Raw genomic sequence first — 14,168 nt, 5'->3', positions numbered from 1 at the left:
GAATAATCAGTTAACTCAGAATGGGAGTTAGATGCTCCTAATTTTTGCTAGATATGCAAAATGTAAAACGTAATGAAGTGAGACAAGTGGATGCAGTAGGAAATTAGAGATAACATCTGAAGTAATTACCATCTGCAAGGGGTGTGATATGCTAGATATTAGCACCTACTGAGTATTAGGAATTCCAGATCCTTATTAAGCCCTTGGGGGTAGGGTAGATTGTCTTGCTTTGTAAATGGATTGTAATTCAGCACTGTTGCCTTGGATTATCCTTTTGAAGTTCCTCTGTGGCATTTAGATCACAATAGGGTGCAATCATCAGATGAAACAAAGTTTAGGTATTTAAACCTAGGGTATTGTCCTTTGTTACCATTCCCTCCCCTTTAAATTGTGTACACTTCTCAGGACAGAAGCCTGCTGTGTTATTTTTGTCAACTTGTAAAGCTGCATTAGGTACTTAGTATATTTTTTGCATTACATTGACAGCTAAATCAGTCACTCATAACAGTAGGCAAGCTCTATTCACATCCCAGGCCTTGCTTATGGAATCCAGAGTTTATAGGCTGCCAGCTTTGAGTTTAGCTTTTCCTAAGCATGGGTCAGTTTCGTATTAGAAACAGAAAGGGAGCCAAAAGGAGGCCACTACAAAACAAGATCCAGCCTCAAATCAAGACAACCGGGCCACTTCCTCCCCAATATTTCATGTTAAAAGATTTCCAGGCCTTGCTTGATTCTAGCTCTTGTTTTTTAATCCTGAGATAGCCCCAAATTCTGTTTTCCACTGTTTTGTTTTTTAAACCAGCTACACACCCCATTGATTCCACACAACTCAGCCCTCAACCCACCCCCAACTTCTTCAGAAAACCCAGAAGTCCTAGTTCCCCACTCCTCCCCTTACTGTTAGAAGAACCTAGAAATGTGAACTCTTTCCCTTCTCACACACATCCTAGCTTTGCTGCCGAAAGAACCCAAAAGTTCTGCCCCTGAACCCTTTCCCTGTCCACTCCAGCCACAAAACCCCACGAGTCCTTTTTCGACCCAGTTCCTTCCCGACTCCTAGCTCCCATTCCCACCTTCCCAATAACCCAAGGCTGCAATCCTAAAACTGCTTTTCCAGGAGTAAGCCCCTCCAGTGAATAAAACTAGGCTAACTTCCTAGAAGACCTAACTTCCTAGATACCTATGCTTCTCCCCAAGTCCCGCTTCCCTCGTCTCTGAAGAACCCAGGAGTCCTAACTCCCACCCGCCAGGCTCCCTATTTTAAACCTCAAATCCTCCTGGGGGAAGGAACCTCCTGAGGCCTCCCTTTGGGATCTCGAGACCCCTCACTTCCAGACTGCAGCGCCCTTCCCGCCCATCCCAGCAACTAAACCCGGGGATATCCAGTCCCGCCTTCCTGGTTCATCTGCCAGGCGCTCCCTCCTCGGGCTCATTTCCCCAGAGGCTCCACCCGTCCTTGGGGTGGCGCTTCTTCGGATCCGGTCCTGCCAGTAGAAACCGAAGGGGAACGTACCCCTTCCCCTCCCCTCCGCTTCTCCCCGGCCAGGGTTGGGGCGTCTTCCCTTCCCTTTTCTCTCCTTTTCCCTCGGCGGGGTCAGAGATCCCGAGCGAAGGAAATCCCCCTCCACGCCCTTTTGCAGGAGCTTTTATTTTATTTGAAGGTGACTCCAAATCGCCCCTCCCGCGCCCCGCCATCGGATTTTTTTTTTTTTTGCGCCGCAAATCTGAGCTCTTCATTTTGCGCCACAAATCTGAGGTCGGAAAGAAGGAGAGCTGAACGGCGAGAAAAGTTGATCTCAAGCCGCTCGTGGTACGTGCCAAGCCGAGGCCGGAGGGACGGTGTGCGGGGCTGGGGGGGGGGGTGTGTGTTGCTGCGCTGCAGTCCCCTGCAAGGATCCAGCTTGCGGGGGCGGGGGGGCGGGTTAGGTATGCACGGGGAATTTATTATTATTTTGCTGTTTTTAAGACGGGGGTGATCGAAAGAAGTATCCGGATTAGGAAGACTGAATAATGGAGTTCAGGGGCTACGTGAAGATTTCATGAGGGGAGGGAATCTTGGACGGAGGGGGCACGTGCGTTAGGGGAGATACAGATGTTTTAGCTTTGGAGCTGCGGTGAAGGAGAGAAGATTGGAGCCCCTGGTTTAGGTTAGAATATTTTATTATTTCCAATTTTTTAAAAACACGATAGGCAGTTCCAGTGGCCTCCACGGGGAGCCTCGGAAAGCAGACATACAAGACCATAAATAGACTGGTTTTGGCCCCCTCCCTCAGCAGACACCCAAACACTTCATTACATTATTGAGATAATGGCTGCGTAGGGGCTTGAGTGCTTGAAATAATGGCTAAATGTCGTTGTCGTATAGCACAAGCCTAGCTTTGTAGAACTTAAACTGTTCAGGAGGCCCAAAAGAAAATATTACACGATACAATTCCCTCAATACTATAAACTGGTGGTGTGTGAGTGTGTGTGTGTCATAAATATGCACATCAGCACCATAAACACCCAGACTTCTGAATCTCTACCTCATTCAAAAGTTCTTCGAGGGGAGCTCGTGTTATGCCCCCCTATTGTATATTGTTATGCCCCTCTATATCATCAAAAGGTACAATAGTTCCCTCTTAATTTAAAAAAAAAAAGCTTGGAATTTGAAGTGGGCGGCATGTATATGTATGCATAGCTTGTTAATTTAAAGTGGGTTTAAAGTAAGGGTATTAGACAAATTAATAGAGATTAGGTCTATTAGCCAGGACAGCTAAATGGATCCTCTGTTTTCAGATGCAGTCTATCTCTGAAGAGCAAAGGCTGGAGCCTGGAGAGGGGAGGAGGAGGGGGGGAATAACATTAATGGAAAAGCCCACTTGGAGTCTTTCCGGTGACCAGTCACTGTGGGAAACAGGATGTTGGGTGAGATGAATCTTTTGGTTTGATGCTGTAGGTCTCTTGTCATTCTTAAAATATTTGTTGGTCTCTGCTCAATGAAAGTGCTGGAGGCAGTTCACAACATTAAAAAAGACAAAACTAAAATAATCAGTAGACACTGGTTGAAGCAGTGGAATAAAAAACAATGTTGAAAAGCAGTAATAAAAACAATAGCTATCTCTTATGTTTTATCCTCTTCTTCTTCCAGGGCGGTGAATGTGATTCTTTCCTCTTCTGTGTTATCCCTTACAACCACCCTGTGAGGTAGGTTAGACTGAGTGTGTGTCAGTGGCCCATGGTCATCCAGTAAGCTTTGTAGCATGGAGTGGAGAGTTAAATTTGGGCACTCCTTGTCTGGCCACTGTTTCATATGAGATCAGTAGAAGCTGCAAGTGTACAGGATAGTAAAAAAGCAACAACACGGCAACCAAATGCCTGGGTGTCTACAACTTAGCAAGATAGATGCCAAGATGGGTAGCCACATTAGTCTGTCTGTAGCAGTAGAAAAGAGCGAGAGTCCAGTAGCACCTATAAGACTAACAAAATCTGTGGTAGGGTATGAGTTTTCATGAGTCACAGATTTTGCGAGTCATCTGAAGAAGTGAGCTGTGACTCACGAAAACTCATACCCTGCCCCAAATTTTGTTAGTCTTATAGGTGCTACTGGCCTCTTGCTGTTTTCTTCTGTGGGATATGTTCCAATTGAGGTGCTACCCCAGAGATACCCGACTCACCTCTGAAGGGTGAGTGGCCCACATGGAGCAGAGCCTTTGATACTGATGGGAAAAGGTGTGACAAGTTAGGCTGTGACTCTTCTTGCTGTCAACACAGATAATTTGGGGTTTGTTTGCGTGGACAGAGGGAAATGAAGTCATTCCCTTTCAGCTCTCTTGGGTCAGTGTTTAATTTGTAAGGGAGCCTGGAATGCTGTTTGCCCTCTGCTTTGTAAGATTTGTTTGCTAACTCCAGAAAGCCCGTGTGATGTCATGCTTAAAATATCAGACTATAGTCTAGGAGGTTCAGGTTCAAATCTCAGCTCTACTATGGAAGCTTGCTGGGTGACCTCACTGTCTAACCTACCTCACAGGATTGTTGTGCGGATAAAACAGAGGAGAAGAGAATGATGTAAGCTGCTTTGGGTCCCCGTTGGGGAGAAAAAGTGGACTATAAATATCTAAATACATACATTAAAGTAAGCGAGACTGCTCAGTGTTTATTCTATGGTGAAGGAAAAGCTCTGCATGTGTTTAGGTATCATCTTTTTAATATTTCAAAAATTCTAAAATGTCAGTGATCCATAATAAGCCTATTCTTGGGTGTTGAAAAATTTATTTTGGGAGATTAAAAAAAAATTACCAGGCACAACGCCATTACAATCTGTTTTTTTGATACTCTTTCAAATTAGGGTTCTTGTACTCTCAGGGTAGAAATAGTGTTTTGGTGGCATGATTTTCCTGCCGCAGAACATTACAAGGAGGAGATTTTGAAAAGGCAGGTTATAACTTGTTGCCAAAGAAACTACCTATGTCAGAAGCACCTTGGGAATATATATATGTTTTTTGGGAAGCAGCCAGTTGATAGTCAACTGTTTACTTTTATTCGATTACCTATTTTGGGTTTAGGTCTTTCAAAAATGGTCCTTAGAGGGGAAAATACCTAAGATGAGGAAGTACAATTCTAGAGGCCTCTTGCAGAATTTGAAATAATGAACTTGGAACCTGATCAAGAGCTTGGCAGGGCTACTTCACCAGATTCAGATTTTAAATTGACAGTGCCAGAAGAAATCATTGAGAAAACGAGCAAGAGAGAAGGAAAATATTTTAACAGGCAGCACATCGAATCAAGTGGCAAAGATTTTCCTGGATGGTACTACTTAGGGATGAGATAGTTGTTGTAACGCTCCTCATAACATATACATAGAAAAATAGTATTGCCAGGGAAAGGGCTAGGCTGAGCTCTGCGTGGGCAAGATATGCACTAAAAATATAATGGGGATTTGGATAGTTTTTCAGTGTTGGATATGGATTTTTATTTATTATATGTTTATACCCTGCTTTTCTCCCTTATGGGGACCTTAAGTGGCTTGCAGCATCCTTCTCATCTCTTCTAATTTATCCTAACAAAAACAACCCTGTGAGGTAGGCTACACAGAAAGTGAATATGACTGACCCAAGGTCACCCAGCAAGCTTCTATGGCAGAGTGGGGATTTGAACCTACGAGCTCCCAGGCCCTATTCTGATTCAGTAACTATGGCGGCACCATGCTGGATGTTTTGAGGGAAGAGTCTTTTGTCTTGTGGCAAGGAAAAAAGAAGTCATGTCTCTTTTAATAGGTGATTAATATGCAGAATGCTTTTCATGGCATGGAGGTAAATAACATCTGAAATCATCTGCAGATCAGAACTGATGCTTAAAGGGACAGCTAGAGGGACCAGTTTAAAAGTTAGCAACATTATAGGGGGGCCATATGAAGTAATTGGTGGTGGTGGTGGAGAGTGCCCTCAAGTCATAGCTGACTTATGATGACCCCTGGTGGGGTTTTCATGGCAAGTGACTAACAGAGGTGGTTTTGCCATTGCCTGCCTCTGCAACCCTGGTCTTCGTTGGAGGTCTCCCTTCCAATTACTAACCAAGGCTGACCCTGCTTAACTTCTGAGATCTGATGATATCAGGCTCACCTGGACTATCCAGGTCCAGGCTTGTGAAGTAGATAGGGACAGGGTTTTTTTTAAATGATCATTTCAAGAAACATTTAGGAAATTCTGTTAATTCAAAGTCCTCGTCAGTAGCTTGGGGTGTGGGGAAATAACACCACAACTCACGTATTTATGTTAAGTTTTTCTTCTTGTGCATGTTGGGCTTACACTCTGTGAATGCTCAGGGGTTAAGCTCAAACTGCCCCGGCAGATAGTCTGATCAGCAGAAAGAGCCATGCCTCCGCTCTCAATTCCTTTCTCGGTTCCAAGCTGAAGAATGTGGCATTGAAGCCTCAAAACAGTATGTTAATGAAGGCAACTCTAGAGACAGGACAATTAAGCAGTGGAATCCTCCCAAGTCTTAGAAGTTACTATAAAGTTCTAATCTTTTTCCTTCTCTCTTCCTGGTGAATTTACATTGGGAGTAGTTTTGGAGGCTTGTGGGTAGAAGCAACTGTGGCTTGAAGAGAGGGGCAGACATGCTTGAAGCACCCAGAGACTCAAGGAGACATGCACAGATGCAGGTCTTCTTTCTCCAAATGGAGAAAGAAGGTAGCACTGAGATAAACAGAGCCTGGACAACAAACCTGGAAGCGTTAAGAAATTTCTGCCTATCTCCTTAACATCACAGGGATATGTTTTAGACATAGAAAAAGAGGCTTGTGTTTAAACCTATTTGATTCTCCTGTGCTCTGAAGCTGGTCGTTTTTTTGCTTTTCAACTGTCTGCTTTTACTTGTATTCATTAGCTGCTTATATTTTTTTAAGATCAAATTTTCTTTTTCTGAAATTGGAGTTTTTTGCTAATTGCAGCCACAGACAAAAAGCCTGGTGCTTTGGCTCATGCTTGCTGAGGTACAAATGGGAAGCAGGGAGAAGAGAACCTGCCAACTTGGGAATATCTCCAAGGTTCTCCCCTACCTTTGCAGTGGATCAAAAAAAGGGGATTCTGTATTTGAATAGGTGGTCTGACTGGAGGCCATCAGTCCACAATGCTTCTCGTGGTCTGCTGGTGGCTATTGATGAAAGGGAATGAGCGGTATGATGCTGGAGAGGTGAACTCCTCATTGAGGTCTAGTGGCTTGGGATCTGGGCCAGCTGAGTAAATCCCTCATTAACAGTGGTGAAAACGGGGGCCTGCAGCATCATTTTACCACATGGGGGTACAACTACTTCAGGCCAGCTGGAGAGCAGACCTATTATGGGATGAGTAAAGGTTCAATTGCTGTTGATCAGAGCCTTTTTATTGGTAGAGTGCTTTTCATTCTTTAACTGTTCAGCGTAGCAACATCCTTATGAGAGAGTGAGTGAGACTGACCTAATAGCAATTTAGCTACCCCTCGCCAATCCAGTGTGGATGGCAAAAGCAGTACAATGGGGCCACCCACAGATCAGGTAGGGAGCACTACCTAATTACCCCCTATGTAAAAAAATATCACTTACTAAGTTAACCAAAAGAGACTGGGGAACCCTTCAAGAACAGCCTCATGGGGACGGAATATGCCTCAGGAGGCAGCAAACAGCTGAGAATCAAAAGGAAAAAGAGGACTGAGAATTAACCTGCTTAGGCCCATGAGATCTTAGAGTGCTCTGGGTGTGGGTGGAGATTTTGGAATTGTTTATTCCCATCTCATGATTCCTCACTGGCCCTCAGTTCGTCATTCTTACTTTAAAAGATACAGAATGGAAATAATTCAGAACCATAACAGTGGCACTGATGTAGCCTCACTAGGTAGCTGCCAGCCCCATGATTGTACTTAACTGTTTAAGAACTGCAAAGCAGAATTCTACTCCCTCTTTCCCATTGCTCTGGGAAACAGCCTAATTCTCCCTTAACATCATCCTTTAATAGGTTGTTAAAAATAGGTTTGACAGACCACCGAACCTCATGCCCAATCGCCTCTCTTACAGAAAAGAAGCCCCACCCACTTCTGACTAAATCTTCTTAATCCCCTCTTGCAATCCATTCGCTGATTGAAAATGGCTTTGCTTAATTTCAGGAGGAGGCTGTTTTGGAGTAAAAGAGTCGATCTTCAGTGTGACATCAGATTTCTGGAGTTTTTGAACTGAGAAGAAGCTGAGATTTTTGCCTTGGGAGAATTGCAAATATACACAGAGAAGAGTGTATCCTTTTTGAGTGGAAGAGGGGGGATCTGGACATGTATTTTCTTAAGACGGCCACTGTTGGGTTGTCTTGAAAAAGCTTGTGATGTGGCAGACCACTGAATTTTGCAACGTATAAGTAACCTAATACATGCCATATGTATTGCCTGGACCAAGAGGATATATTCCTGACAGCCAAGACCTGGAATGGTTCCAAGGCTGGATGATTTATGGAGCAACCATCATTGTGGTTTACTGCAGGACTGAGCTAGCAACCTCAGTCGCCAATGGCATGAAGCACCACAAGCCAAGCTAACTCTAGCAGGAGTGAAACGCACAACAATACTGTATTCTGTTTGTGGAGAGCTGATTGTGGAGAACTTCAGACTTCCTTTGCCGGGCAACTAAGCGGACTTGTTGGTCTGGTTTACACATATCTGCATTTTCCTTCTTTGCGCTTGGCCTGGAGAGACCCACACCAAAGAGACCTCAGATTCCTTCCCTGCGCCATGTTCTTAAGCAGAGTTCGGTCATGGCTCCCAGCACTGCCTTGGCGACAAGGAAAAGCAAAGCAGATGGAGGATGAGCATGAGGCTTTGCCGGAGTGCCAGGCACCTCCTAAGGCAAGATGGTGGAGTGGCCGTCGGATATGGGAAGCCATCCGGTGGGACCGAAGTCCTGCTGCAGGAGAGCAGTCCCTATTAGCTGGTATACCCCAGCATCTTTCCCCCCACCATACACTGCCCACAGAATCTCCAGAACACTTCCAGATCTCCTTCAACTTTACTCGCCACCTGTTTGACTTGTGTGTGGTAACATTGCTCTGTGCATCCTCTCCGGCGTTTCGGCTGGCTTTGGACATCCTAGGCTTTGGAGGTCCCCTGAAGGTCTGGCTCCATGGCTTTGCTTGTTTCCTGGTCACGGCTTATGGGATGTACTTGGCCCTCTGGTTGGTGCAGGAGTATATTGTGCAGTTCGCCTGTCTCTATGGCTTCCTTCAGACCTTGGTCTTGTGCGTCAGTATCCGGGCCGGAGAATGTGAGAACCAAGAGGGAGGCCAGGGTGCAACTCCTGACGCACCCAAGGAAGATGAACAGTCAGACGCTGAATTGCACAAACAGTAATCGCTGTTCCAAGAAGGAAGAACGTGTTGATTCAACTCCTGTGGCCATCGGGGAAGATGTTGGGGGGTGGGGTGGGGGTGGAAACCAAAGGAATCAACTAAGGTGGCCCTTGCTGAGAACCGAAAAAGGAAGCTTGTCTTTTGTATTTAAGGAGGACAAAAAAAGATGGTGGGTTTTTTGTTTTTGTTTTTTGCTGTGTGTAAGTTTGCAAAAATGAACGTGGTTACAGGGAAATGACTCAGGGGATCTGATACAGAGTCTTAACTTGTAAATGGTTACCAGACCAGTCTGTGAATGGCTGGGAGGGAAGACCCCGACAGGCAAGCAGAGAAATAAAAACAACAACTAGTAGGCCTTTGTGGAGCAGAGTTAGAGGAGGGAAGAGAGCTTGGACAAATGTATACTTCAAACTTAAGCCAGCCTCAAACTGCTTTCCTTGTCAGGGTCCCTCCTTCCACCCCTGAGGAATCTGGAAAATGTAGTTTTGGAGGAAGGGACAGGAAGGCGTGCTTAGAGTTCTTTGCTGGGAATTCTGAGCTTTTGGGGAGTTGATAGCAGCTTAGTTGGCAGTTTTGGCAGAAACGGATGTGAAAACGGCATGCACCCTGCCCGTCCAGTCTCTCTGGGCCTGTGTTTTCATCCCACTCTGGGCCTTTTGCTTGTCCCCATCCATCTACATTTCAGGTAGGGGTTGCTTATTGGTCCAGTTTGAGCCATACAGAAGGAATTATTGGGACCATGCTGTGAAACTACAGAACAAACACCTGTGATCTTGCAACTCCAGCAAGTTGGCTGCTATTTGGACTCAACGCTTAGGGTTGGAATAATTGGGCCCATGGGAGGTCTGGGAGGCTAGGAAGAACAAGTAAACTGCACCTTTCCCCTTTGCAGTGCAGTCTTGTCAGGCCAGATAAATCCAGTTCTAGTACAGTGAGAGGGGAAGAAATCTTACCTAATCAGGGCCAAAGAGGGGATTTAACTTTAACTGAGCCATAGTAGACTTTAAGGGTGGAAGGGTGGAAGGGTTTGAGGGGCAGATCTAGAAGACTGACAGATTGTCTTCAGCGGAGCCACAAGGGTGTATAATCCATCGAGTATGTATGAAGTCTTCTCTGCCCTCAGAAAGGAGACTGAGATGGGGAATTAAGAAATGGAAAAATTAAATACGCAGGGGAACACTACTACTACTTAAATCTGATGTTTTAATGAACTGGGGGAGGAGAATGACAAAGGATTCCAGGGGGTCATAATTTGGGAGAAGCAGCTGCAAGGAATCGCAGAATAAAATGCAAAACTCAGCCGAAAGCAAATAACTTACTGAGCTGACCATTTTTGCTCCTCCTGGATCTGGGGCGGGATGGCTTTTCACAACTTAACTGTGATAAAAATAAAAAGGGGAGGAGATGTCCAGAAAGCTAATTCTGAGCCTACAATTTCTGCTAGATCTGAGCCTTGAATTTCGATTTCTTCTTCACCAGCATTTAGAATTATCTGCAGGTCTGGGAAGGGACGAGGCTCCTCCCCCTGTTCTGGTTTTTACCCTTTTGCAGTACTAACTCCTGGATCACAGCTCATGGTTACCAAAGTGGGAGGTAGATTGCTCTAACAAGTTGTATACAGTGTCTTTCTTCTGTCCATTTTGTGCCAGCCTATAGGGCAGATAGCCATTTTGCCGTATTACTTGGCAGGGTGGTACAGCGAACAAACCAGACGCGTGTGAGGGAGTCCATTTCGGGGCAATCTGGCCATTCATAGCTGAGATAAGGAATGGAGTTCTTACTTACTTTATTTCAAGTATTGTACAAACGCTTTTGCTGGCAGCCATGGGCCAAATTGATCCCCTTTTCAAAGACGTGTTTGTCATTATAAGGGAGTAATTATATCATGTCAAGCCATTGCAGCCTGGGACCTCTGGAACAGATGTGGTGGTCTCGGGAAGGCTGAAATGGTGTCTGTCTGGAATTAGAGAGCCTGATTCCAGAATGGGTTGTGAATTCCTCATGAACGTTTCTAGCTTGATTGGCAGACTTTGTGCCCTGAAATCTAGAACAATGGCCACACCTTGGTCTAAAACAAGCAACCCATTGCCATAGCACAACCGCATCCACTACTTCTAATTATATGGCACTGATATGCTAATTCTGCATCTCAGATATGCAGCTGCCTTTTTAAAAATTAAACCCATCCTCTGGCACTTTTAAAAAATCTAACTCCATTAGAATGTCCACTTGAACTGTCCCCCTTTCTTATTTCTGTGTCCTCCCAAATGATGGGGTTGGCATCCATCTGTCTATATGTAGCAAAAGAAAACTACATTCAATCAGAAAATCTGTTCTTTGCTTGGAATAAACATAACGGGGATTCAAAACTTCTCCAAAAGAGCCAAGCATTTTTCTTTCCTGCGAAGGGTTTTTTCTACTGCGTTTCCTAGCCCTAAATGAAAATACCCAGATAGTATCTTCTGATAGAACATCTGCCATTGATTTAAGATTCTTTCCTCCTCGAGGAATCTAGAATTGCTATTTTCTATTTGTGCCACCTGCCTTTGGCAAGAATCAAACCATAAATCTCTCGGTTCTGGTCTAGAATGCCTTCCTTACAAACTTCTGGCCTGCTATACTGGCCAGTGTTGGACTGTAGTTATCACTATGTTGAGATAATCTTGTTATGACTCGGTCTTAGGTGCACACCCCTAGAAGCAAGCCTTGTTGTTTTTGGTGCGATATCGATGTGGTTGAATAGGATTTGGAGGCAACTAAACATCACCATTTCTATCAGGGCTGGCTCTGGGGTTTTGGGAAATCTAGGATTGGAAGACCTGTCCTCATTGCCAAGTGGAGCATTTTGCTAGTTTCTCTTTCTAGCTGGAGACGGGACCCGATTCAGCTGCTCCGGGGGTTTGTGAGATAGTTGAGCACGTTAGGAATCGTAGCAGCCAAGTTGCAAGAGTATAATAGCAGGTACCTGTCACCAGGTTCAGCACCCTCGTGGCTTGTTACATGGTGGTGCCAACCATATCTGCGATGTCGTGAGTCCTCCTCGTGATACATAAATGTGGTGCAAAGAAATACACAGTTCTGGAGCTGCATAGCGGTTGTTGGAGAGTTCATACATGTACCAGCCAGACCTTGTCAGAGATTTCTCAGGTTGACTGAAGCACACCGTTGGTTTGGGCTGGATGTACATTAGAACTGTTACATTATTCATATTTTTAATACAATCTAGTTGGCCAATGTAGAACAAAGCCACCAGCATCCTTCCTTAGCACAAAGACTTACTGAATCCCTGCCTTTATGCCATTTGGATGCAATCTTCCCTAAATCCCCTTCTCCTTCCTCCTCCTTTCATTGAGTGCTCTTTAAACACTGGTGACATTCTTCTTCGACAAGAACAGTAAAAAAATGGCATGGTGGTTGTCCAGAAGGCCTTCACCCTTTGGAAGCAGAGGGAATGAAGATTCTGAGAACTTGTATACATGAGTGCTTTTCTGGAGCAATCCTCTCCCCCCAACCTTCATTATACAGAGGTATTCCTTTCAGATCTGTTGGACTGGATCCTGTGGTCAAGGTTCTTTCCATTGGAGGAAAGTGCTCCTACTAGCAGAAGAGTTCTTGTGGGCTCCTACCTATAATGTGATCGCTGTGTAAAACATTACTGGCATGATGGATTACCTCTGCCGCAACAACAAACACTTGTTTGTCCCTTTGAAAAGAAAAAAGATGGAGGAGAAGAAAAGGTTCTTCAAATGACAAGAGTAGGAATGAGAGGCTCGCTGTCTTTTTTTTAAAAAAGCATGATCTAGCTAAAGTTAATTGTAAATAAATCACGTTAAAAGCATAAGGGTGGGACTTGGTGTGTTACCTCAGTGAGCATGGATTCCCAAAACCATGTTTGCTGAAGTAATGTAAATAGGAGGTAGGGGGCGGAGGAAGAATGTTTAAGGAAAAACTGGCTGGGAAGGGGAAAGCTTGATTGTTTCCCTGTCTGTTGGTTCTCCCCTAAAAATACTCAGCCCCCCACAATTTTTTCCCTTTGCAAAACCTACTTTTCCATTTCAGAGACCAGCTTGGTTGGGGGAAAGGGTAAGAAATGGGTTGGGAGGGCATTTGCAAGGGAGAATCAGCTGGTGTGTGTGGGGTGGGGGTTAGGATTTGGTATTGTCTGGCCTGTCTGCCCACACTTAAGACGAGGCACTGTTTTCTTCCTACCATGTGGTTCCACCCAAAGTAAGCTGTAAGTAATTTGTTTCAAGAGGGCTTAGTTGCAACCAAAATTAGCTGGATCAGGGCTTCTGTTTTTAAATAGCTGTGTGTGTGAAAAAGTTAATCAGCACTCCATCCTTTACTAAACTAAACTATTTCTGAAGCCCCTCTAAATCTGAAGGCATTGGCAGTTGAGAGATTGCACTGCCTTAGCAGTGACATCTTGGGCATTAGCCAAGTGGTGCCTATGACAGAAATTTAGAAACACAGTTGGATTGTAAGAGTGCTGGTTTCAGATGTATGGGATTGGGAGATAGTGGTGTCAGGTTTAGGATTTTAGCAGGTACCACTTGATGCATTCTGAACATTTGGGGGTGGAAATTGGCTTGTCAGTGACAGAAGTGCAAGCGTTGGTAAGATCTGTGTCTTGAAAATGTGCCATCTGTATATGCCCTGAGAGCAAAAATATACCTCTTCCTTGTCCTGCTCTGTCTCGCTAAAAGCAAAGAGGTCGAGATGTTTACTGGTGCCTTTTTCTAGAGAGAACCTTGCTATGTGCGCGTTTGAATGCGTAGTAGACATTCCCCCTACTTTTTGGTTATTAATTTAGGAAAGCATGGGACATGAATAGGATGGGTATGGGAGAAGCACATCAACTAACCTGTGTATCTATATCCTGAATACTGTTCAACAGCTAAACACAATTGTTCTTGGATCCATTTATTTTTCCTACTTGTGTTAATATAATATATATATATATATTTAAATAAAAAGGGAATCGTCAAAGAAGAGCACATATGCCACTTGACTAGAATGTGTCTGTGTTGAGTATGCGTGTTGCTGATCCTCATTCTACTTGGGAACTGTGGGCAGCTTTTGCTAAACTGACAAACTTTAAACAGTCAGGGTGGTTTCTAGTTAAGGAAGCACTTCACTACTTGGTTCAGGTTGGAATTCTGTGGGATGCAAGGAGCTTTCCCACTGAATCTTGTTTAAGTTCCCTCCTTTCTACAGCCTCTTCCCCGCCCTGTCCCACATGGATTTTTCTGTCCATGCAGGTCCAATAATCCACATAACTGAGGAAGACGTGAGCTGTGACTCACAGACGCTCACACTGAAATA

At 44.6% G+C, this 14,168-nt stretch overlaps 1 long non-coding RNA gene across 1 annotated transcript; it reads left to right on the top strand.

Moving 5' to 3' along the window:
• Positions 1-1,472: 1,472 nt before the first annotated feature.
• Positions 1,473-13,844, top strand: LOC129328553 (uncharacterized). The gene is made up of 2 exons (XR_008596883.1): positions 1,473-1,810; positions 7,618-13,844. It is a non-coding gene; the product is annotated as an uncharacterized LOC129328553 (long non-coding RNA).
• The last annotated feature ends 324 nt before the right edge of the window (positions 13,845-14,168 follow it).

Source organism: Eublepharis macularius, chromosome 4 (genome assembly GCF_028583425.1).
Source record: "Eublepharis macularius isolate TG4126 chromosome 4, MPM_Emac_v1.0, whole genome shotgun sequence".
In the NCBI taxonomy this organism is placed as follows: domain Eukaryota; kingdom Metazoa; phylum Chordata; class Lepidosauria; order Squamata; family Eublepharidae; genus Eublepharis; species Eublepharis macularius.
Note: the sequence above shows the minus strand (reverse complement) of the source record. Positions and strands in the feature narration are given on the sequence as shown.